This window comes from Papaver somniferum, unplaced genomic scaffold, assembly GCF_003573695.1.
Source record: "Papaver somniferum cultivar HN1 unplaced genomic scaffold, ASM357369v1 unplaced-scaffold_22, whole genome shotgun sequence".
Classification (NCBI taxonomy): Eukaryota; Viridiplantae; Streptophyta; class Magnoliopsida; order Ranunculales; family Papaveraceae; genus Papaver; species Papaver somniferum.
In genome coordinates this window covers 1,648,771-1,676,026 of record NW_020632152.1, presented here as the reverse complement: position 1 = coordinate 1,676,026, position 27,256 = coordinate 1,648,771, and the positions used below count along the sequence as shown (strand labels likewise).

Sequence of the window (27,256 nt, the reverse complement as noted above, 5' to 3'; positions counted from 1 at the left end):
CCTCCCCTTTAAATATTTCTATTTAAATATTTGTGTAGAAATTAATATAATGGTGAGGAAAATTCTAGAAAACTTCAACTTGGAAGGTCCTAACCTCCAACAATTATTTGCTACTCTCGGGTCTTTTGATCTTTCGATGATCGGTGAAAACAGTACTACTAATCTACTATGCACCACAACGAGGCAGTTCGGCTTGGTACTAACTCTAAGAGCAACTGCAGTGGACGACTAAACCCAAATTTGGTGTCGAGTGGTCTGGCGTAGTGGGACGGACCATCGATCAAAATTTGATCAAAGAGTAAAACTCGGACCAAATTTGGTCGGCGATTAAGACCAAATCCAAATATAGTCGGGCGTTTATATAATGTCCGCCTACCCGACGGGCGTTGGTATAATGTCCGCCTTTAGCCGCGCGTTCGTAAAGTTAACGCCTGATGCAGGGCGTTGGTATAATGTCCGCCTGGATGGGGCGTTGGTATAATGTCCGCCTGGATGGGGCGTTGGTATAATGTCCGCCTGGATGGGGCGTACGTAAAGTTAACGCCGGACACCCAGGCGTTGATATAGTCATGATCCCAAATTTGAAAAGTTTTGAAAACTTTGCTTGGGGCGTTGTCTTTATCAACGCCCCATTTTTTTTTTTTTTTTTGAACCCGGGCGAACGTATAATCTCCGTCCCACACAACAGGCGTTGCTATAGTTCACGCCCCATACAGGCGTTATCTTTATCAACGCCCCATACCAGGCGTTATCTTTATCAACGCCCCATGCCAGGCGTAATCTTTATCTACGCTGGACGATGAAGCGGACTTTATATCAACGCGCGACCAAATTTACTCGTCACCCGCTACGTCACAGGACGGACTAAACCCAAATTTGATCTTTTTTTTTAGTCTTTGGTCTTTAGTTATGCTCGCACCACTGTGAACGCTCTAACCCAGTTGAATGCCTTAATGTACCTTTGAAGTAGTTGTTTGTTTTGACAGCTTCTCTGTTTTCTTATAAAGAATTAAAAAAATATATATTTTTTTATTGTAGTTTTACTATTTCATTCGAAAATGAAAAATCATGTAATTATAAACCATTAAGTCTAACCGGAGAAATAGGAATGCCCATTGAGACTCATGCATACTAAATGATTACAAGAACTAATAAGGAACAAATGAATCATGAAAGTTAAGTGAATATCTACATTGAATAATAGATATATATAGGCATAAAAAGGCTCAATCACTAGAAAATCTGATCAAAATAGTAAAATCTAAGATGAAATGCAGCGCATTATCTAAGTTTATAGTGAAATAATTTTGAACTAAGATGTTGGAGAAAGCTGAAACAAGAAAAATAATACAGTTAAAGTGATAAGCGATATTAAACCAATTATTAATGTGTGCTCTGGACGAATACAACACACAAGTTAAATAATGGTATAGCATCAATAAACAATATAGTACTATGCTTCAAAAAAAAAAAAAAACAATATAGTATGCATTCATGATCATTATGATCGTTTTTTTGACGAGGAAAAATATAATAAACATTGTTATATTTGTATTTTGAGTATCTTGTTTTTTAAGAAAATTATTGGTAGAATTTTTATTGATAAATTATTAAAATTCTATTGAAAGGACTAAATGTACAGTACAATTTTGTGACTTGAAAAAAATAAACAGAAGGAGGTTATGGCTTGATTAAACTCAACGTACTTAAGTGACTAAGTAAATCGAAAACTTGATATACTTTCTACGTTTTATTCCTCTAAAATGTATGAAAATAGAATGCTCTTTAGTGTATTGGTTTTGATTTTGAAGGTAATTACAACTGAAAATGGTAGTAGTAGTTCCTTTTTTGTTACGGAACATTTGGCGTGAAAACTACATACTTCCTCCGTCTCACTATTAATTGATCTAGTAGTACAATTTATAAATGATTTATTTCTCAAACTATACCACCGATATTCATGAATTTTATATTATTGAAAATCTTTTTAAAACACCTGCGTAACGAATATAAACATGAGTATCAAATGATATAAAATTAATTATTAATGAGACAAAATCTAAAAATAAATTGGTCAACTAATAATAGATGGACGGAGGGAGGGAATATATGCTGTTAACTCTTGGGTCTTTGTGAGGCTTAGCAACGGAATGGGTTCACTTGATAATTGGCCCATGTAGCATAAATTTTTACAAAATTTTTGGAGTAAAAGTGAACTCATGGCGATTCTGAGTGAATGATTGAGAGAATGGGATTTTTTTGTGGAAATTAGGGTTCACGTCTTTTGGATTGAGTGAATTATATAATCGTCTGATCATGGATTGATTTCGATTTTGGGATCATGATTTTTTCTTGATATCATAAAGTCGGTTTGATTCTTCTCATCAACCAGAAATCACCAACGATATAGAGTATTATTTATGGTTTTAACGGGATTATACATCATGATGCGATTTCCTCACCAAGAAAATTTGGGCTTTTTATTTTTATTTGAAAATGTTCTTACAATTTATTTTAATAAAATTTGGTGGTAACGAGTTTTGGACTCAAATTATAGATAATATCTCCCAATAATTTTACCAATGGTAAAGGAAATAGATTGCTAAAGCTAACTCAAGTCTTAAAATGGCAATCCTCGACTATAATCTTTTTAGTAGAGAAGTCAAAATAGATCAGCCATTGCCTCTAAGCAGGCAGGAGGTACGAAATATGGATGGTTATAAAGAGAAATTCATGCATGTTAAATGATTCATACTAATAAATAACCAACGAGCCATATAAATGAAGTGAATGTCTGGCAGATATGTAAGGTGGGCAAGGATAAAAAAAGGAAACTACACAAAATCAGGTTTAAAATTGGGTATGCTAAAAATGTTGGTTATAAATAAAAAAAATTTATTTAATCATTGTAGTATTCTAATTTTTTTTCACCAAAAATGTTGGTTATAAATAATTCTTTTAAAATGTTGGAGTAAGTTAAAAAAGGAAATATACTAAAGGGAAGATCTCGTTACCACTACGTGCTTAGGTGGGGGGAAGAGTATCCAAGTTAAATAACATTACAGCACTCGTTAATAATTGAGTCAGGTCGGTTCACTGTAAACATTTCCGATGGATGTTATTATATAATCAGCTATGATACACACCCCTAAGGGCCATTAGGGCAGCCCGCTGAAGAATTACAGGGGGTGGGGTTAAGGGGGGTCCACCACTCTTTTTTCTCTCACACGGGGTCCGTTAGGGGGTTATCTCCCGATTAGAGCTGGCAAACGGACGGGCCGGGGTTGGCTTGTTACGGGTTACACGGGTTCGGGTTAATACGGGCCAAAACCCGCGGGTTGATATTCTTCACGGGTAGTCATTTCTTCAACCCGTGCCCGTAACGGGTAAAGCTTGCGGGTTCACGGGTTACCCAGCTTGTTAGATTAAAAATCAAATCAAATTTTAATTAAGTTAATTTAGGACAAATTACAAAGATCAAACACAAGTATTACAATAAGCAAACACAAATCCTTCCCTATAACACCTAACATACATCTAATCAGTCCATTTTCAGCTCAACCCATCGTTGCTTCAATCGCAGCAAGAATTCTATACATTTGAAGGTGAAGTTTTTCTCTTGCTGAGAATCATCCAAATCCAAATGATGGACACCAACTCTTCCCTCAGTTGAGCCAACTTATATACAAAATAAAAAAAATTAGTTAGTCGGGAAACATAAAAGAATCAGTCACCAACCCCTTTTAGAATTAGTAGATAACTTTACAAGAAATGACACCATTTAGTCACAAAACTAGATAATAAAATTCAGAGTGCAATACCATTTTAGATGTTCAACCCCCGTGATGGCTAGAACTGAGTACTGCCAGTTAAAACATACTACAAAAATGTTGCAGAAGAATCTGTGCATTAGCTCCTTCAAATCACAAGGGATTTTGTTGAGACAATTTTTCAACCACCCTCCAAGCACGAACCTTGCCATTTTAGTCACCAACTCTTACTGCCATCAATAGCTCTCTATTTCTCTCCTTTTTCCAAACAAGAACAATCCCATTTAACCAAATCATCTTCCACTCTTTAAAGAAATAAAAACAGAGATGGAAATCAATTTCAATTAGAATATATACTTCAATTAGAATTATCATCAACAACTGCAATTACATTCACAGGACCATATATACTTCAATTAGAATTATCAACAAACAAAGGCATACCTCATTCAACAATACTACTAGTAATTCGATCACACCAGTAACTTATATATTTGCAATTTGTCGTAGGTCATAATTAAGGCGGAAAAAATTAAATAAAAAAGGAATGCAAACGGGAAGGATGATCTACTGACCATTGAAAGTGTTGCGGATCCATCACCTTCTTTGGCCTGCAGAAGTATGTAAAGAATTTCAACTCAATCTCAATGCATAAGAAACTATTAATAAATCTACTAAATAAAACAACCACAGTTGAACAACATGCAATCAAAGAAAAGATTCATAATGATTCTTATAATAAAACCCTAACTCTAAATTCATACTGAGTTTACAATAATTATCTTTTTTTTTTTTCTGTAAATCAATCTTCAAATAAGAATAATTATTTTCTTCTACATCTCACGATCTTAAATCCCATCTGGAATTTGATAATCAATCCTCAACTCACATAACCCTAATTTATCTTCTCTAAATTACTTCCCCCTTTTGAGTTGGAATCAATTTCTCGACTCAACAACACTACCAACAACCATACTTCGATCTATATTTCCTCAATTTCAAACTCAATCTTAACCACAGAGAAAACCCAACTTTTTTCCTTTTTAATTCACAACTTCTTCATCATCTTCTTTTTACTTAATTAACATCAGTAACACTATTATTAACACCAACGAAACCTTTCCCCTCAACTCTCGGTCTCAAACTCTCAATCTCTCACTATCATTTCTAATTCTCCACCAACCGAAGAACACAGAAGAAGAGAACGAGCAGAAGAGGCAGAAGAAAAAAAGAGAATGATGTTTTAGGTTTAGCCTTTCCTTTTTATACCTTAAACGTAAGGATATGATTAGCCCTAGATAATCCGACGGTTATGATTAAATATAACTTATTATAAGCAATTTAGACGGGTTTACGGGTTGTACCCGCGGGTTCACGGGCCGGGACGGGTTAACCCGTTTACTCACAAGCCGACATTTCTCCAACCCGAACCCGGCTTGTTTTGGAACCAGCCGAGCCGGGTTCGGGTTTTCACGGGCCGGGCACGGGTTAACTCGCGGGTTTTGGCTTGTTTGCCAGCTCTACTCCCGATACACCAATCATTTATGTTATATAAACGGTCATATGTGTATATTTGAGTATCTTATTTTTGAAGAAAGTTGTTGGTAGAATTGCTATTGTCTGTAATAAAATTCTATTGAAAGGGAAAAAAAGTACAATACTATCACTTTGTGATCCATGGACACTCTTAGATGCACAATATCATACATGATATGATTTGTGTCATTTTCTCCGCAAAACCAAAACGATAATTGATTTAGATATAATATTTTGATGATACGTTCCTTTTATAATACTATACTATACATTCCTATCAAAAAATGAGCACAATTCGAGATACCAAACCTCACCATCTATATATCAATCTTAATTTTAACCGTTAACTTTTAATTAACGATTGATATTCAAAAGGGTAGATATTGGTGTTATATACGTCTCGAATTATGCTCATTTTTTTGTAGGAATGTAGAGCCTTATAAGAGGAACATATCATCAATATAATAGATTTAAATTTCTTGTCGTTTACGGTTTACAGAGAAAATTGTGCAAAACATCATGTCTGATAGTGTTCATCTAAGAGTATCCACAGGTCCTCCCTCAATAGAATAAGGCTAGGCCTTTCACGAAGTCATATATGACTAAATCAATAAATCGAAAACTTTATATGTTTTTTATCAGTTTAATTGCGCTTCATTTTCTCTGTAAAATGTACGCAAAAAATACTTATTTTTAGTGTATCGTCCTTGCTTTAGAAAGTTATAATAACCACATATCTGTAAATGATAGTTGAAGGGGATATTGAAACATTCCGAGAGAATAGAATGGATTTGTTCACTTGATTGTAATGAAAAATGAAAATTGTCCATATTGTAATTCTTGAGCCAAACTCTTTGGTCGGGACGAAATTTTCTAAGTTGCCAATCGTCTTATAGAGCTTATTCATACAGCTTTTTACAAAACTTTTCTCCAGTTGGATCTTTATTTAATTTTACACCATGTTTGTTTACTCCTGACTCATCTGAATCATCTGGATCTGAGTGAAATCACCTGACTCATCTGGATCTGAGTCGATATGTTTGTTTTGAGTCAGATCTGACTCATCTGACTCGGAAATAAGTGAGTCAGTGGTTTGGTCCCATGAGTCAGGGGTATTTTGTTACCTGACTCAAATGAGTCCGAGTCAGGGGTTATTTCTGAGTCAGAGGTCGAGTCAGATCTGACTCAAAATGGAAACAAACGGTCTGACTGCTGACTCTGTCCGAGTCAGGAATTGACTCAGATTCAGACGCCGAGTCAGCTGCAAACAAACAAGTTCTTAGACTCCATTTATTATGAATCCGTTAATAAATGTAAAACGACCCTTAAGACCGTGGTCTAAACTAAAAATGGGATAAACTTTATATAAAAGCAAAATGGCAAGCATTACGTTTATTGATCGGATAGGAGAACGAAGAATACACTAACAAAAAATATAAGGAATACAAACAGACAGGTGCCGAGCTTAAAAGTAGCAAGCCATCTTGAAATCTCTGCGAATCGGACGAAAAAACGATTCAACTCTCCCTTCGTCAAAACTCAAATTCTTCTCCTATGCAACCCTAATACCCAACCCAACTAAAATGATTGCTCAAACTCTTTTTAGCTAAACCTCATATTCACCGGCCCTTTCACGATGTAGTCGATTAAATTTGTGGTGGTCTGATTGAATGTTGGTATTTCCCCTAAACCTAATTTTGATGCTGTTGTTTTAGCCCAATCTTCTTCCTGCTGTGGTCTCTTTAATGGAGCTTTATTTCGACTGATTACCACATGATATCTCTGATGTATGGATTTAACAGATTTGATGGATTTTATTCACGGATTTCAATTTCTATCAAAAGTAACCCTAGTTTCACCCCTAGAAGAGCAGTTTCTTCACCAGCTTTCACTTTTCTCTTCTCTGGTGAGACAGCGGGTCCTCAATGCGGCTGGTCTTCTCTACAAGTTCCAAGGAGCACTGTTCATCCCCCTGGTGTATTGTTGTCTTCCCGGAATCATTTTTTTATCCCCTTTTCAGCTGAGGATTTTGAAGTGGCAATAGGAGATTAAAACAGGTAATTCTAAGCCTTATTACTAGTTGTAACCAATATCAATTCATCAAATACAGCGCCATGTTTTCTGCGAAACATAATTTCACAGAACCCAAATTTCTTTATCTTTCTCTGCAAAACTTAATTATCACAGAACTAAAATTTCATTAACCTTTTTTTTTAAAAAAATAATAAAAATAAATAAAAATAAAATTCTTTCTGTTCAATTCTCTTATAAATACTGCTCACTCAAACCACCCTTACCTTCAACCCTCCCTCTGGCTTCTCCCTTGGTCCTTGATTGTTTTGTTCTTATATCCTTATGTTGTTATCTCTATGTATAGCTTTGTGTTTAGAGATGTTTCTTACAATAATTTTATTTATAATCACGCTAGGAATGCTTCTTTTCCTGATAGGCATTGGCAAGACCAATTAGTTGGTTGTTTTCTAACAAACATGAACAAAAATTCCTTTCACTTAAAAAATGCTTTAAAGTATAGATGGAAGCTGCTTGGTGAGATTTCTGTTAGCAAGCTTGGTAGGGGTTTTTATTTCGATTAAGTTTGAATCCAGTCTTGAAATTTGTTATGTGCTTAAGCAAGGAACCAGGGTGATCTATGGATTATTTTGCAGATACTGTCACATGATTGGACATGAACACCAAGACTGCATTGATGTACTTTTGCTCAACAACCAACATATGCTGCCTCAAGCTCCTTCACCAGCTCCTCATAAGCCAGTTCTTCATGCTCTTGGACATTTTATTGAAACGGATTATGATGATGAATACTATGAAGAAATGATTCACAATGTGGATTTTGAAGATCCTGATCCTGAGTGGAGTGACTCGGGTTCAAACCCTTTTGGCTCCCCTGCATCCTCTGGTCAAAACAAATCTACTATCTCATTCTTTGATGGAGAAGGATACCAGCAAGAAGGTTTTCATTCTGATTCTTCCTTGGACTCTACAAGAACCATCTCTGAGGCTTGGCTAGTTGAAGCAAACAACATACTTGAAGATCCAGTCGAAGAAATTATACCTCTGCCACCATCTCAACCAGCTGAGATGTAGCAACCTTTTAGTCCTTCCATGTTTTTGGTATCAGACATTGAAGAATAAGACTTATTTTTAGACACTGACCTTCGAAGCCCTGCCGTAAAGATCTCAACCCTGAGCAGCAATCATACCTCCAGAGCGCTGGCATTGGTTCTTCATCAGGCCCGGAATCATCAAGGATTGTCACTGCTGAAGAACATGATCAATGGACTAACATCTTTCAACCAGCCAAAATGTTCAATGGATCAAACAATAACTACTCCATCTATCAATTCAATCATCTACACCTTCAATACTGCTTCCATTGAAGAAATTTCTATACAGCCTACCACTATGGCTTCACCTGCAGCCACTTTATAATGACAACACCAACAAAATCATGATCAGACTCACCCAAAGCAAAAAAGACACATCTTAAGGGCCGGTGGATATCACATTTTTTTGGTTCTCTCTGTTAATAGTTCATCTTTGAATGTATAATTATGCTTGCTAATTTCCCTGGTAGATTCTAGGTTGAGCTGGTGGCTTTAAGTTTTTAGGTTCCACCTTTCTTGCTTGCTCACTTAGTTTTTGTTACTTGTTTATATTCTTGTGTGTATGCATATAATAATTCTGTTCAATAGTAGTGTATGCTCTCCATCTAAATTTCTCTCCTGCTAGTTAAGCTTCTTAGTTTTATGCTCTGAGTCTACTGTTTGTTCTAGTTGATAACTACTCTCATTTTCTACCTCTGAAATGCTTAATGTTTTGATTCTGCGCTGATAGTTAACTCATCCTCTTTTAATTGGAACTTTCTTTTAACTTTAATTTAGTCTTTCTCAAGTACCTTCCTTTATTTCTAAATTATACAATTTATCTTCTTGTCTGTTAGATTATTAACCTTTACGTCTATTAAGATTTGATGTTCAGTTAAGTAAATATCGAAATCTTAACCTTAAGCTACGCATCACCTTACTTGTTTTCTCCTTTGTGACATGTTAGTCTTCTAATTTCTGTTCTATTATCTGATTGTAAACCATTTAGCTTCTCAACTGTCTTTTTTCAGCTCTTTCCCTTAACCTATCATTGTTGGTTTTTGATCTATTATACTACCTTGCCTAACCTCCTCATTATATGTTCCACTGGGACCATCTTCTTTGTTTTTTCCATTTTGCAGGCATTTTCCTCCTTGCAAGTCCTCTTACACTTTTTTCTATCCTTACCTCCTAGCCTTCCCTCTATTCCCACCTCAACGAAGCCCAATTAAAACTAGTAACCATTAACGAAGAATGACTATTCTATCTTGGAATTGTCAAGGCATTAATCTCCCCCCATCTATTCAACATTTAAGAGGACTGGTTTCCCTACACAAACCGAGCATACTATTTCTCTCCGAAACTTTATCTAACGAGCAACACATGAGAAGATTATCTCAAACCCTGCAATTCAATAATCATTTCACTGTACCAAAAATAGGAAGACGGGGCGGATTGTGCTTAATGTGGGAAGACAATATAAATATCCAAATAATACTTCACTCTCAAAACTACATCCATATAAAAGTTATGCCACCACTTCCAAACCAACCATGGTACTGCACAGGTATCTATGGCCCACCACACACCGATACAAGGAAAACCCTATGGCAAGAATTCCCAACAATATTCAACAACATAAATCCATCCATACCTTGGCTTTTACTAGGAGATTTCAATGACATCTTACACCAATCGGAAAAAAAAAGAGGAGGAAGACAAACAACATATGCTCAATCTCAACCTCTACCCAATCTGATGGACCAGATGGGCTTTATTGATTTGGGTTTCCGAGGAGACCCCTACACCTGGACAAACAACCAAATGGGGCAATACAACATTCTAGAAAGATTAGATAGAGCTATCGCAACCCAATATTGGAGAACGAAAAATCCACATGCGACGGTTACTCATCTTCCAAGAATAACGTCGGATCACGCACCAATACTATTACAAGAGAAATAAATGGATTGGCAAGGAACAAAAAATTACAAATTTGAACACTTATGGCTCTCTCATCCCCAACTTAGACAAGTAGTTGAATCAGCCTGGGAGCAACAACAAGATAATGAATCTACTCTCGATCTCCAACTCAAACTCATAACAACCGGACAAACACTCTTGGAATGGAACAAAGTAACTTTTGGCCACCTACCAACTATGATCAAGAAATCAACATCCAGCATAAATCACGCTCAACATTAATGTACAACCCAATCAGGATCCCTTCTGGAATATTGGCTACAACAAGAGAAACAGTTACGAATGGACCACTTAGAACTTCTACAATGTCATACGACATACTGGAAACAAAGATCTAGAATCCAATGGCTACAATCAGGAGATCTCAACACCACTTTATTTCACACTAAAGCTACCATTCACAGAGCCTATAATAATATACAACAATTACAAGACCCACAACACAACTGGATTAACAAAAAAGAAGACGTTGTTCAACTCATTCTGGATCATTATCCTCAACAATATACGGCTATGCCAACAGTGATAAATGAATATCTATTTACAAACATCAGACCAAGATTAACTCCCAGACAGTCAGAAATACTTACGAAGGAGGTAACTACATCAGAAATCAAACAAGCCATTTTCTCCATAAATTCAGAAGAGCACCATGTCCAGATGATTATACAAGTAAGTTCTTCAAAGTCTTCTGGGAAACAGCTCACCCCCAACTGATAGCAATGGTTAAAAGTTTTTTTAACAACTTAAATATGCATCCTGTCATGAATCACACGAACATAACACTAATTCCTAAAGTCGATCATCCTTCAAAACCATCACAATACAGACCCATAAGGCTATGTAACGTTACATATAAAATCATTTCAACAAAATTTAGTCAACCGAATTAGACTCCTTCCCCCCTTCTTAATAAGCCCTTACCATAGTGCTTTTGTTCCACAAAGATCAATACACGATAATATAACAATCGCTGGGGAAATTTTCCATCATATCAGAACTTCAAACATCACCAAAGACCCAAAAATAGCTCTCAATCTAGACATCCAGAAGGCTTATGATAGCTTAGATTAGGGATTCATCAAAACATCATTTACAAAATTAGGATTTCCACCAACCTTTATAGAATACATAATGCTATGTGTAACAACAGTTACATACTCGATCAACATAAATGGTACACCCCATGGCTACATCAGCCCAAGTAGAGGTATCAGACAAGGAGATCCACTATCTTCCTACATTTTATCATATTTGCTGAAATCCTATCTACAAATCTAGGAAACCTTCAATACCAAAAATTAGTTCAAGGACTTCAAATATCAAAAAAAGCACCACCAATTATTCATTTAATATATGCGGATGATTTACTAATCACTTACAAAGCCTCAGACCAGAGTAACCATCACCTTAAAATCCTGCTCCACTCATATAACACTTTTGCAGGACAAGTAATCAATACTACCAAATCATTAATCATCCACCACCAAAAACTAGACCCAACCAAGATAAACAATCTCCAGCAGTTTTTCAATATGCCGGCTACTTCAAAACCACCAAGCTACCTAGGAGTCCAATTCAAACATGGAAGGACTTCCATTCAAACCTTCGCTCCCCTCCTACAGAGATTAGCCCGGAAAGCTAAAGGATGGATGACAAAATTCCTAACTCCAGCTGGAAGACTTACTTTAATAAAAACCTCCCTAATTCCAACCTCAAACCACATCATGCAAACACAAAATATACCTACCAATATTCACAAACAAATAGATCGTATCACCAGAAATTTTTTCTGGGGACGCGACTCGACAACTAAAAAATTACACCCTATAGGCTGGGATAAAGTAACAAATCCAGTATCAGAAGGAGGACTAGGAATAAGGAAGAGCAGTGATCATAATAAAGCACTACTCATGAAAAGAATCTGGAATCTTCATGGACAACCTAACTCTATCTGCGGAAGTCTATTCAGTGCAAAATATCTTGATCAACAATCAATTCTACAAGGCATTGATTCTATACCCTCCTCCTCCAGTCCTCAATGGAGACAACTGGCAGCATTTGTCCCTACCATGCAAAAACTAAATTTTCATCGTATTGGAAATGGATTTTCAACCCCAATAGAAGCCAATTGGATCCCACACTCAACTGATCTAGACCCATCACAATGTTACCCAATCCGAATGGTAGCAGATATCATTGACCCAATTTCTCATTCGTGGGACCATGAAAAATTAAACACACTTCCCAATCCTATAATCCAAAAAATCATAAACATCCACCTCCCACAAAATAGTCCCCAGGATACAATCATCTGGCCACACTCAAAAACTGGAAACTACACTACCTCTTCAGGATATAAATGTCTAACCCAAGGTCAACCAATTCATACCCCTCTACCACCAACCAAATTTCTATGGACCTTACCGTGTCCACCAAAAATTCGTCTTTTCTTGTGGAAATCCATCAATGAAGGACTACCAACCTTCTCTCTCTTGCACCACATCCATTTGACCAACTTAGACATATGTCCTAGATGCAACACAGATCCAGAATCGGCAATCCACATACTAATTCATTGTCCAACGACAACTAACTCTTGGAACAACTTATTCAATCAAATTACAAATTCTCCAAACTCCAATACCCCCCAAACTTTCAACTTAACACCCCAAACAACAATCTCCCAAATCCTCCAACAACCTACTTCAGTTTCTATAATATCATCTTTCTGTTCCCTATTTTGGACCATATGGCTGGCTAGGAATGATCTAATATACCAACAAAATAAAACAACCTCGGAAGAAATCTTATCTTGGGCACAAAAACTACAACAAGAATACTACAAGGCTATACACTCCTTACCACCAATTATTCCAGGAGATGAACCGATATTTAACCACCCAATAAGAGACAAAAGGATATCAACAATATCGGTAAAATGGTCCATTCCAAACATCAACTGGATCAAGATTAACACCGACGGAGCAGCAAGAGGACTTCCAGGATTTGCAGGGGCAAGATTCATCTACAGAGATTCAGATGCACGAACCTTATTGGTTCTATCTAATCCACTAGGAATTACAACTACTTTAACGGCGGAAACTTGGGCCATGCTTTTAGCTTCAAGAACAGCAACAGAAAGACAATGGCCAAGAGTTTTGTTTGAAACCGACTCAGAAAACCTAGTGCACTTCGTCACTTCCCCTGCACCTCCACCTTGGCACATAGCAGAAATGATCGAGGAAATAAAAACTAGATTTCAACAGATCCCGCAGGTTGCTATTCAGTACAACTACAGAGAAGGAAATCAAGCAGCCGACGGATTGGAAAATCATGCAGCGGATGGAAGTCAAACAGGAAGCTTATCAACCAAAATCTGGGACCAGGCAATCCCATTTTCTTTTAGCCAAATTTTATTTCATGATTCTGTGGGTACCACATACCCACGACAAGTTGTAAACTAGTTTCTTTTAATATAATGCATGCTTCAAAAAAAATAATAATTATAAAACAGTGTCAGAAAAAAAAAACCTCCCTCTCTCTTCTTTCTCTTCATCTTCCCTTTCTTCTCAAAAAAAAAAAAAAAGAAAAGAAAAAACTTTAGCCGTCTTGCTCAGATCTGGTCCAAAAGGATTCTTTTCTTTTAGATTTTTTTGGTAGTAGGTAATTGAATAAGATGTTTTTACATCATTTTTGTTGTCTTTTGACATATTTCTTCGTCGTTTTGGGACGATTTTTCTTCGTCGTTGTGAGACGAGTTCTTCAAATTTTCATGACTGGTTCGTGGCTTGCTATTCTCGATTTATCACGACACCGACGATTTATCACGACATCGTGCATCCGTGTTTGTGTGGATCAGCAATTTTATGGGCTAAGGCTGGCTCTTATGGCCTCCAAGATCCAAAATTATACACTGTGGAAGTGTCGTTAATGTTGCTACAGTTGCTTGGATCCAGAATGAGTGCGGCGTTCAGCTTGGATCCAAGTTGGAAGTATCCAAGGTACGCAGTTTGAAACTGCGTATAGAAAAAGCATCACACGCAGTTTCTATCAGCGTATCAAAGAATAATCTACGGGAATATCCTTTTGCACGCAGTTTGAAACAGCGCTTTGACCGGTCAACATGATCAACATGGTCAATACGCAGTTTGGAACAACGCATGGACCGGTCAACACAGTCAATACGCAGTTTGAAACAATGCATGGACCGGTCAACACAGTCAATACGTAGTTTGTAACCGCATTTTTGAGTATTCTTAGGAAACGCGGTTACAAACTGCGTGCTGCGCAGGTTTAAAACGCGTATCAACACGGAATCTCGGATTCCCATTACGCCAATGCGTTGTATTTTGGTGACATGGATCCAAGAAATAACTTGAATCTTGGACCACGGTTAGACCCATCCTAAGTACTCCTTTGTTTTAGGAGCATCTCTTATTGAAGAAGCATACAATCAGATTAAATGGTCGGAATTTTCCGGATATACCATCATCTCTCCCTTATACATAAAATTCTTTTGGATATCTTTGCGGTTTATCGCTCTTTCTCTTCGCAATTTACTTATAATTGGTGTCCTTATATGTATTAGGGTTTTGATTATCTTTTATTTTGATGTTTTTTTTATTCTTGTAAGCGAACATGTAACCACTATTTTATTTTGATTGAATTGAAATATGTTGATTATTCAAAAAAAAATAAAAAAAAATAATAAAGCAAACGTACCGCGGATGGAGCTCACGACAAAGAAAAAGATAATGCTTCGTACGTGGTTCATATGCATACGTTACATTTCGTTGCACTTCTTGTAAGCAAATTTGGTCTATATAGTGAGATAAACAAAGGTAATGTGCACTCATGTAGTCATGTGGATCTAGTAAAGATCCAACGGGAATTTTTATTTGGACTACGCTTTGGAGAGTGAGTTAAGTCAACGACAGAGTTTCCAAGGGATTTTAATGTACAAAATGGATCACGGTGCGCATTTATGTACTAAATGTGAAGCTTTTTGTATAAATTAGAATTAAGTCAAGAAACCCATCACCTCTAACTGGGCAGGAGCCAAGGCACGAAATATGGGATGTAACTGGCACGAAATATGGGGATGGTAACTGAGGATGTCATCGAGACTCATGCATATCGAATGATTTATGAAAAACGAGTACTAGTAAATAATAAATCATGAAAATGAAGTGAACACCAACCTCAAATAACAGATAATATATAAGGTGGGAAGGCATTAAAAACTTTCATTACAAAATATCAGATTAAGATAGCCAAGCCAAAAGGAAGCACAGCTCATTGTTAAAGTATACATTTGAATAATCTAAACGAAGTTTAAAGATGTTGGGGAAAACTAATAAAGAAAAACATTAAAGGGTTAAGTGGTAAAATGCCCCAAAATAGACCCCAAGGTTGTGAAAATGCCCCGGACGTTAGGCAAAAGATGAAAATGTCCCAAAATGTTATCAAAATGCCCCAATCTGTTAGTTTAGCCGTTAAAGAGAGTTAAATGGTCAAATTCGCCACACATGTAACTCTCACGTGTGAAACATTTACATTTCTAACCTTTAGAATTAGGTTGAACCAGTGCACGCCACGTGGCATTTTGATCCAACTGTTATCCAATGAAATTTGAGTCAAATGACTTTCACGTGAGAGTGTATTTTATTGACTCTAGCAGTCTTTTTCGGAAATGTCCATCGTGTCCTAAATGGTTAGATTGAGACGCGTGGCATGTGATTAAAAATGGACGGCCACATATCCAAGCCATTTACATTCCATTTTTCAATGGACATAATGCTAGCAATTTAGAAATTTTAAATGAAATTAGAACGAGATAACAAACCACTGCATTCTTACCCAAAAAAACAAAAAAACAACACTGCATAATTTAAATTGCTAAACTGTTTGCACTTACATAAGCAATGATAGTTAAAAACACCATCAGTACTGCAAACATATAGTGATTAAGATGTCCGCCATTACAAACAAAAGCACAAAAAAGAAGAACCCATTGTTAACCGTCATTAAGTGAAAGCATTTAAACCTACTGATATTTTGAATTAGCTTTCTAACCCTTTTAGATGATGGTTCAGTAATATTGTTGGTTTGGCTAGAGATATTCACTGTGCCATTGTATGTCCGGTTAAAACAAGCAGTAGAAGGCGCAGAAGAAGTAGATGGATGTGTCACCTTCTTTTTAGCACCAACATCAGCTGCAGTAGAGGAGGATGGTGTAGCTGTCTTACCCTTTTTTTGGGAACCAGATGAAGAAGAAGATGGCATAATAACAGCTGCTTTTCCCTTTGACAATGGTGGTATATCACCAGATTTCTTTGATGCAGATGTTGTTGCAGTAGTTGGTGTAGACAAGGCCTTCACTGGTACCAGTTTTACAACCAATACAATACGAGTCCCTAAACCGGCCACCTATGTCAGTTATCCAGAAATTCCTATCCTCACTACCTATTCTGAAACATTTAACAAAAAAGAAACAAATCAATAAAAAATATAACAAGTCCATATAAAAAGTTCATATACATTATATGATAAGTATTATTTTCATGATAAGTTCGTATACATTATTTGTATATACAAAGTCATATATATACAAATAATGGCTTCATCACATCACGAGTAGCCGAGCACGAGCTGATGGGATTGAAAATTAGAAGCATAAAACATCCAAGAAAGAAAAGAAAATAAAAACAATTCAGAGTTCAATTTGCAAGGTATATACATACATCAAGCCATCAGGGATTCTTTCAGGGTGTACATATGTATATGGCCAAGCCAATATCACATGCATACTGTCTTTTATAGATTAGTGAAGGCCCATCAACATTTATACATTTAAGTTAATTCACAGCCACATCCACTAGACAACACTGATCAGCATCACTACCACTCAACTCAACAATACGGGGATCATATAAGAAGACTGGAGAAAGAAAAGAACTATACAAGCAGATGTGAATACTTGAACTACAACTAATAGTTTGAAGATTTCAGTACTTGGCCATATAATTTCACTAAGATATGGCTTCAAATACCAATTATAGAGTCCCAAATATCATTTAAAACAGTCTATCATATCAAACCCACTAACCCCACTGATTAAAATTCTGAAATATATTGTCCCTACTATGAGCACTCAAATCCTTACTCATTCAATTGCAGTAATGTGCGACCAATTGAACAGAAGTCTACTACGAACAATCAATTACATACAAAATTGAAAAATACCCAAATTATATCCCTAAATTCGTTTATCTGAAACCCTATTTTGTTTCTCAGAAACCCTAATTTCAATTCTATAATCGTTCAATTACAACGGCGAATCAAAAACAACGACCCTTCAATTAAAAATCAGAAACAACAAAGCAAAAGAAGAATCCCTAATTTCGTTTTTCTGAAACCCTAATTCTGTTTCTTAAAAACCCTAATTTCAATTCCATAATCGTTCAATTACAAGGGCGAATAAAAAAAAACAACCCTTCAATCACAAATCAAAACAGTAAAACAAAAGAAGATTAGGGTTTCAAGAAATTACATGTTCTTCCCTCTGTTCAACACCTACCAACCTCGCGGGTTTCAGAACTTAGCCTCGACGACGGTCTCTTGATCAGTTCTCATCTATATCTTCCCTTCTCGATCTAAGTTATCTCTCTTATCGTTATCAATGTCTCGATATATTTCTGTCTCTCGATCTCTCTTGTCTCTCTGTCTGTCGATATTTGCTGAAGAAAATTTGGTGAAGAAAACAAATCAAAAAAATTTGTGTTGAAACTCGACTATGGTTGAAGATAAGATTGGAGGTGCACGTGTTAATCACATGTGTGGTTAGGTGGAAGTCACTTTCCACGTGTCGACAATCTAGGTTGTCCACGTTACTACCATTTGATTTGCACACGTGTCTTTTTAATCAATCTAACCGTCCATTTTTACCGTGATCCGTAGTATCTGAGATTTGAACACGTGTCAACAAATTATATTTACACCTTTTATTTTTTGACAAAGGGTACGTTGGACATTTTCACAGGCATTGACTAGTCAAAAGGCCCCATTTTGACCATTTTACTATAAAGTAACGGATTGGGGCATTTTCATCTTTTGCCTAATGTCCGGGGCATTTTCACAACCTTGAGGTCTATTTTGGGGCATTTTGCCACTTAACCCAACATTAAAATAATACAGTTCATCATCTTATTACGATCATATAGGTGAAACTACAAATATTACAGGATTTTATTGGTTTTGATTCTTTTAAAACATTATGCGGGAGTAATATGAGATATTTAGGTTTAAGTGTTCAACGGATTTCAATATACGTGGTAACTAACCAAAAGTGTCCGATTTTTTTTAGAGTAACAAAAATCAGGTGAGAATTATGGTGCACAATTTCCTTTCCCGGTTCACTATCCCTAAATATAGGGAAATATCTCAAAAATCATTTGCTATGATCTCCCATATTCTTACTAGGTAGGGATATTCCTTCCCATATTCTTTAGATTTGATCCAGGTAGTAAGGAAAGGGAAATAGCACGGAAACTTAGTGTGTTTTTTTCTCAGTTTCAATTTTTCAGTTGAAACAGATACTGAGTATCCGCGACTTTATACATGGAAACTAAGTATCCGTGGTTTTCCAAGTTTTATACTAAAACTTTCCCTTTTCACTTTTACTAAAACTATTTTTACCTATTATATCTCATTTTTACCTATAATATATATATATATATATATATATATATATATATATATATATATATATATATATATATATATATATATATATATATATATATATATATATATTTGTTTTTTACTTCGATATCATTTTTGCCTATATAAATATTCGAACAAAAAAAAAATTGGGAAAAAACCGTATCCGTTTGACACTATTTACACGAAAACTCAAGAGTAGAGAAGAAACAAAAACAAATCATGTTGAGGCTGCCTTTTAACCCATATTCCTTCTCTATAAATATAAATAAGGGATAGGAAAGGAAATGGTGTGCCATCGTGGTTGGCCTTACCATTGTATAACCTTAAGTAAAACGCATATTTTTGGGATCAAGACAATTTTTATTTTTATTTTTGTCTTGAACGGTTAATAAGAAAATCCATTAAGAAAATTTACTTGTAAAATATCTCATTCCAATGAATATAATCGGTAAAATGTGAAAAGGAATCCGAACTGGGATTCGGCTTTATCTACTGAATAAAAGACAACGGAATTTAAAGGGTGAGAAAATCAAACACCCACTGCTTACTTAATTCTCCATGCAATCTCAAAGCGGCACGACTTATATAAGGGAATATCAAACCTCTACGATGATATTAATCCAAATCCAATGGTCAAATTGATTTGTTTTAGATGGATTAGTATCCCCATGGAGATTTGTTATCCCTGTTTAAAATCCTGCAAACCCGTCCATAGAAATTCGAAACCCTTGCAAGGCAATATTACCATGTTAGCAAATTTTTTGCCATATTTATGATGTCCAGTCAGGTTGTATGCACTTTGTTATTCTTTTCTCCCTGTATTATCCAAGCTATTGTCCAAGCTATGACATATGAGATGAAATCATTGGTCATTAATCATAAAATTAAAAATTAAAATAAAAAATCAAAATCATAAAACTAAAATCATAAAATTAAAAACTAAAATCAAAATCATAAAATTCAAAACTAAAATCAAAATCAAAATCATGAAATTAAAAAGAACCATTAATTGGGGAATAAAAAAAGGAATTGGGGATAGAGGAAAAAGACAAAAACTGGATGCAAATATCAAATCAGGGTCACCCCTTATCTAAGTATTTTTTAAAATCCTAATTACCCCTCACTAATCAGGTTTAGTAGTTAATAATAATTAGTAAAAATCTTAAGTATTTGTTAATGATTAGTGTGTATTTTTAATAGAATTTGTGTGAGTGAGGTGAGAGTATAAGGAGAAAAAAATATTTGAGAGGGATTTTTTTTTGTGAAAATGGAGGATGATTGTGAAGAGAGAATTGCTACTAAGAGGTTGAAATTTTGTTTTTTTTTCTTTGAATCCACCATTGTTGCAGCTGAAAAAGCTCGGTGCCGGCATGGTATTCAACTAAAAAACTATGCCGGCATTTGCTGGAAATTTTCATAAATTGTTTTCTGGTTTTGATCTTCAAAACCTATTTTTTTTGTTCTAATCAGTCCACTTCTGGCACAATTATCTAATTTTCGAGCATGCCGGCACCACTTCCGGCATAGTATGTTGCTTAAATTTCTATTCCGGCACATGATGAAAAGTATCCAGAAAATTGATTTTTTTTCGCTTGACTACCAGCATTAATAGGATGTTCTCGAGTATGCCGGCACCATTTTCCGGCATGGTCTTCATCAATTCTGGCATGGTCTTCATCACTTCCGGTATTGTACAAAAATAAATTCCGTTTTGAATTTTTTCTGGTTTTAATCAGTCCACTGCCGGCACAGTTAGTTAATTCTCGAGCATGCCGGCACCGGTTTCCGGCATAGTATGTTGCATTAATTTCTATGCCGGCACATGATATAAAGTATCCAGAAAGATGATTTTTTTTTCACTTGACTACCGGCATTGATAGATTTCTATCGAGCATGCCGGTATTTAGTTACGGCATTGAATGTTAGTTACTAAGCATGCCGACGCCGTTTTCCGGCATGGTGTTCATCAATTCCGGCATGGTCTTCATCACTTTCAGCATGATTTTCATCACTTCCGAATTAAAAAGAAAAATCGTTTCCAAAGTGAGGAGCCGGCAGAGAAGGAGAAGAGAATTTGATAGGGAGTGGGGGAGAGTTTAGAATTTGAAAGGGAATGGGGAATGTTTGGGTTTCAAAGCTCTAACCCTAAAAGAGATTAATAAGAAGTGGAGATAGAAATGGGGATATGATTTTGTTTTTTGATTTTAAGTTTTTTGATTTTTATTTTGAAGGGAGGATATTTTAGTATTTTCATACCCCAAAAACACCCCTTAACAGACACCATGGGTTGGGGGAAGTAATCAATATCCCCCAATTCCTTTTTTTATCCCTCTATTAATGGTTCATTAAAAACTAAAATCAAAATCAAAATCAAATTCATTTCCATCTCCACTTCAACTGATTCTTCTTCTTTTCTTCTCAACCCAATCCTATAAACTAGGTTTTAGTAACATAAAATCGCTCAAAAATTGAAAATTTTGAAATCAATTTTTTTCTGGTTATCAGAATCGGTTAACGTTAATGTATATGTGATCTGATTGCCCATAGAAATGCTTTATGTCCATGCCCACAAAGACCGGTTGTCCTTGGTATGTTTTCTGGTTCGAGAAATTTTAACCAGAATCAGATTACATTAGCACTTATAAAAACCGATTGTTGATGTATAATGCTAGAATCGGATTTTAGATGTGTGTCGAGTAAACCGATTCTTGTACTCAATTGTTTTGTATCTTTTTTTTTGTTACAATCGGATTACATGAGCACTTTTATAAACCGATTCCTATTATGTAATGTCAATAATCGGTTTATATGTGTGCGTCGTGTAAACCGATTTTGCTAATACTCGAATTAAAAATGAGTATTATTATGATTTTACACAATTTGAAAACGAGTATGATTTCATACTCGATCTCAAAATGAGTATGAAATTTATACGCAAACTGAAATCGAGTATGGAATCATACTCATTTTCAGATCGAGTATGATTTAAATAATGTTTGATTTTTTTTCTTCCCATAATCGGGTTTTTGTGTACATTTGTGAAAACCGATTCTGTTTTTTTTTTTGTGAATTGAAAACATCAACCCAGAATCGGTTTATGAGAGCACGAACATATGCCGATTCTGGTTTGATTTAAAAAAAAAATCACGTTTTGATGAAAAATCAAGATTGGTTAATTTTAGTTTAATTTGATTAAACATCAATTAATCACCTGATTAACGCTAATTAATCAAGGAATAAATTAACCATTTTAAAAAAATAATTAGATAAAGGGGTATTTATTTACAATTCAACGACTTTTTTTGTCATCTAGTCGTAGGCCCAAATTAATTGGTCTAGGCCCCAATTTAGCCGGGAAATTCTTGGGTCCTTTTGAGGCTTAAGGACGGATTGTGTGACTTGTCTATATTAGCCTATTTCTGCAACTTTTCATAAGACTTTTTCTGATTATCTATTAATTTATTTTATTCATATCAGTGCTATTGTTTTTTTCTCTTTTCTTGTTGAATTCCTGTTGTGCTACGTATAAATAAAAATTTAAGTCTTCTAATGTTCTAATGGTGTACAAATGCGAGTACAAAATGGAAATAAGCCATTATCGTCTCTAATTGTGTCGGAGGTACGAAATATAGATAATTATAAAAACTCATGTATGCTAAATGATTCATGAGAAATAAATAATACAAACATAACAAATTATCCATGAGAATTATGGTGAGCATCTGTCATATATATAAGGTGGGTAGGGATGAAAATACTTTCAATTATGCAAATCAGTTTAAGATACCATAAGCAAAACTAAAGGCAGTGTATTATTGAAATCATCGTTAGAGTAATCTAAATCATATTAAAAGATGTTGGAGGAAGCTGGAAAGGGAAAAATATAGTCAGGGAGATGAACTTGGCTAATCTGCTAGTTGGTTTCCAGTTTGATAGTCAAAAGAATAACTTAAATATTATTATGACATCCATCAATAATTGTAAAGGCCTTACTTAGACTACAACATCCTACAGAAGAGAAATTACCGTTTTATATCCATAAGCTTTTTGTTACCGGTGTCATTGTCATGTTTTTTATTGTAATGAAAGCTGCGTGCGATTATGATGTGGTCGGGCCACATACATGAAGTATATGGTCCATCCTTACATGTTGACACGTATTCTAAAGTTGAAAATAAAATCCAAAATAGTTTTATTACACAATTATTTAACTAATCTTTTTATATTAATTTTTTACTTTTTTTTTCCAAAAATATATCTTTTGCGGGGATTTTGAGGGGCAGGTTTTTAATTTATATACGTGTCAAAAAAAAAGAAAAAGGGAAACATACTTCAGGTATGTGGCCCGACCACATCGCAGCCGGGACGTGAAACCTGCTATAAACATTTATCCATGTGTATCTTGGAGAATTTATTCGTCAAAAATGATGTTTTTAGAATTTTTTCTGATTTAGAAAGCGCGAAAGTTACAAGCAATATTGTTTTAAATCAAAAAGAAGAACGAAAAACAAAAATAATAACAAAAACATATCCCATCAGTCCCAATTTAGTTGAAGGTTTTAGGGTCCAAAATAGATGAAGGTTTTCATAGGTTTTTTTAGTTTTTTCCTTATTTGTCATGCATTGAAATCAGCCAACCACTAAAAACAAGGAACAACTTTATGAGATTTAAATATTTTAAGTAGTGTTAATAAGGGACATATATGAGAAGAAATTACTCTCTCTATTTTCTCAATCTACATGAAAATACGTAAACCTTGAACTAAACTGGCACGGGGAGAGTACTTGATTAGGAAAGCCTGCGGCTGATGTAGGTTATGGCAAAGAAAAGATTATACTCCTTTTAATGCTTTCATGGTCCATGTGCATACATGAAATTTCATTGAACCTTTTTAAAGCGAAATTGCTTTTTTCTCCCAACGAAGTCTCCCGGCCAACAGAAACAATGGGACCCAATTCACACTGCATCAATCCAAGTTCTAGAATGGCAGATCTGGACCATTCATTCCCCTGTAGGGATTTTTCTCGGAAGGAAAAATCGGTATGTCTAGCACTTCCGAAAAGAAAACATATAAAGCCCCCGTACTGCTGATACTTCTCACAACAAAGAAAGAGAGAATGCTTCGTTCATGTTCATATGCAAATAAGCTGTTTCATTGCATTTTTTGTAAGCAAATTGAAGAATTTTCTTCATTTCTACTCCCTCCATTACTTTTTAATAGACCAGTTTTCTAATTGAGAAAGTCAAATGTTACTTTAATTTTTTGGGACCACTTTTCTTTTTAATTTCTTTTGATGACAAGTGTTATGTGGATCATTTCACTTATTTGTTTGGCTGACAAGTGTCATGGGGACCATTTCACTTCACTTTTTTTATTGACAAGTGTCTAAAGAACCACTTTCAATAATTAGTTCTCTTAATTTCCTTAATTTTCTCAAAAAAAGAAACTCGCCTATTAAAAAGTAACGGAGAGAGTATTTGTTTGTTTCTCTTGATCATAATGTGAAACTGGATATCGTGGTCACCATAGAGCATATAGAGATCACGGTGATCTGTTCTCTAAGAAATATGGGTATACATATACTTTCAATTGAATATATTTCCTTCTCTGTAATTGTATTGAATATCGCAGATACGCTCTCTCTTTTGTTTTGGCAATCATTCCTGATAACTACCATGGTGGTTTAGCAAGAATTGTTTTCAAAAAGAAATTTTGTTCAACATCGTTCCGTTGGGGTTTTGTATTTATTAGCGTCCAAGTCTCTTCTGTTAATTAAAGCAGTGAATATTCCCAAAGGTTGCACAAGAACCATTACAATTCCGCTTCTGAATCATGCATATGAAAATCGCACCGGTTTAACTTACCCATCTTTTCATATGTTAGTTTTTGTAATTGTTCAACCTCCAGTTTAATGTCAACAAACTGTGATGGATAACTTGTTTAAACCTTTTCTTATTTAGAAAAAAGAAGGAAAAAAAATGCTAGATTGAGGATTTTAGAGTTGCTCGTCAAGTCTGTAAGGCTGCTTGCTCCCCAGGTTTAAGTAATTTCCACATTATTATGTCTCCCTTTAATGATGTTAATCATTTATGTGAAAGGAAATTCATTATTTGTATCCTTGAACCTTGATTTCCCAAAATTCTCAAAAGGAATCTAATTAGCAGTCTCTGGTAACTAATTACAAATGGAGAGCAAATTCAAAACCATAAGGGTGTTTCACCAAAATCACAACTCCTTAACTGACAAATATACCAAATCTGACAGGCATAAGAAATCACTTTGGCAAACATTCTGTTAATACCTGCTGATTGATGTTTGGTGAGATGCAGGAGTTCCAATTTAAAGAAATTGAAACTTGATAATTGAATTGATAAATAATCAACCAAATTCATTTTTTTCTACCTTTTAAATAAAAAAAACACCTAAAAATAGAGATTCTTCTCTTATGGCTTATAGTTTCTACCCAATATCAATTGGAAGCTAGAAGATACTAAGAGGCATCTACTTGAGGATCTAGAAATAGACGATCTAATTCTCCCTAAAGACAACAATTAGGTTTGAAAGAAGAGAACTTCTCGTTCTTCACACAATGTTCTAAAACACTCTCTCTCTCTAACCTTATCTTTTCTAATTTATACTACTGCCAAGGATATATTCGGTATTTTAGAAATGTTACAGATATGAGAAAGAAATGGTATTTTAATACTTGATTTGCAACATCCACAATGCATCATCCTTAGAGCTGTCAATTTATAACCCGACTTGCGGGTTGACCCTAACCCGGCTTGTTTCAACCTGGCCCGGCTTGGCTTGTTGTCTAAACGGGTCGGGTTAGGGTTGTCATATACAACCCTACTAGAAAACAAGCCGGGCTAGAGCCAATCCACGGGTTACCCGTCAACCCGTCAAAATTAATAAATATATCCCTCAATCCCACCAACTCTTTAAAATCCATGATTTGCAAACATATATTAGAATTAGTTAATTTTAAATCAATAAATAAAGCTAATTTTGGATCTACCCAAACAAATATAACAATTTTTAGATTTTAAATAATCAATCAATAAATTAAATTACAACTTAGATTCAACAATCACATATTTATTCGGGATGTCCTAAATTGATAAAAGGACTAGCATAATTTAAACAGTGAGTTAGTCTTACTCACATTAATTTAAACTTATAAAATGATAAAAAAAAAGTAAAATGCTTAGTTGATGTTAGGGTTCTCTGCCTAAGAAAACTAAAGCGCCGTAACCGGCTATATCGTTGATTAAGTGGCAATAAAAACGTCCACTTTACAACTCAGTGGTGGGGCTTCTAGTTAAACACCAAATTGACCTAGGTTCGACCTTTACTAAATGAATAATCCTAAACAATCCTAAATTTTAAATTTAATTTTTAAATTGATAACATCAACAAGCCAACCCGCCAACCCGTCAGGGTTGACCCGTCTAGGACTAGGGTTGGGGTTTTGAGCTTGTTCGTGAATAGTACTAGGGCTAGGGTTGACCCTAACCCTAGTACGGGTTGGCAAGCTAGGGACGGGTTGACCCTAGCTTGGTCTGTTTGACAGCTCTAATCATCCTCCCCTTGTTTGAATAAATTCGACCTCAAATTCTTCAGTGCATATTCTCCATGTGCATGAACTTCTTCCTTGCTTGAAGACAATTCACTACAAGAAAAGGGGTGTATTGCAACATGTCCCAAATGTGGCAACAACCCATATTTAGTGTGGCTATTTCTTTTTTCCACATAAAAATATTTTGCCACACCAGCGGCAACAGTTTGGGTGGCAAGAAATAGTTGCCACCCCTTTAAGATACAGTGGCAACACCAAATGGTGAGGCAATAGGTATTTTCTTTTTCTTTTTTCTTTTTTCTTTTAAGTTTTAATTATTTATTTTAAAATTTTTGCCACCTCAATTAGTGAGGCAATAGAGTGAGGCAAAAACATTTATTACTATTTAATATAAAATTGTTTTGAATTACATTTTATTCAAAAAAATTTTTGCCACGACAAGGCAGACCCTGATGCCACAACTTGAATGTAGCTAAAACTTATTTACTGATTTACTTGCTATTTTTATATTATGTTTTACATTATGCAGGGTAACAAAATAAAGTAAAAAGA

The 27,256-nt window shown here is 35.2% G+C and overlaps 1 long non-coding RNA gene across 1 annotated transcript; it reads left to right on the top strand.

Moving 5' to 3' along the window:
• The first annotated feature begins 6,737 nt into the window (after positions 1-6,737).
• Positions 6,738-9,074, top strand: LOC113340467. The gene is made up of 2 exons (XR_003355489.1): positions 6,738-7,363; positions 7,973-9,074. It is a non-coding gene; the product is annotated as an uncharacterized LOC113340467 (long non-coding RNA).
• The last annotated feature ends 18,182 nt before the right edge of the window (positions 9,075-27,256 follow it).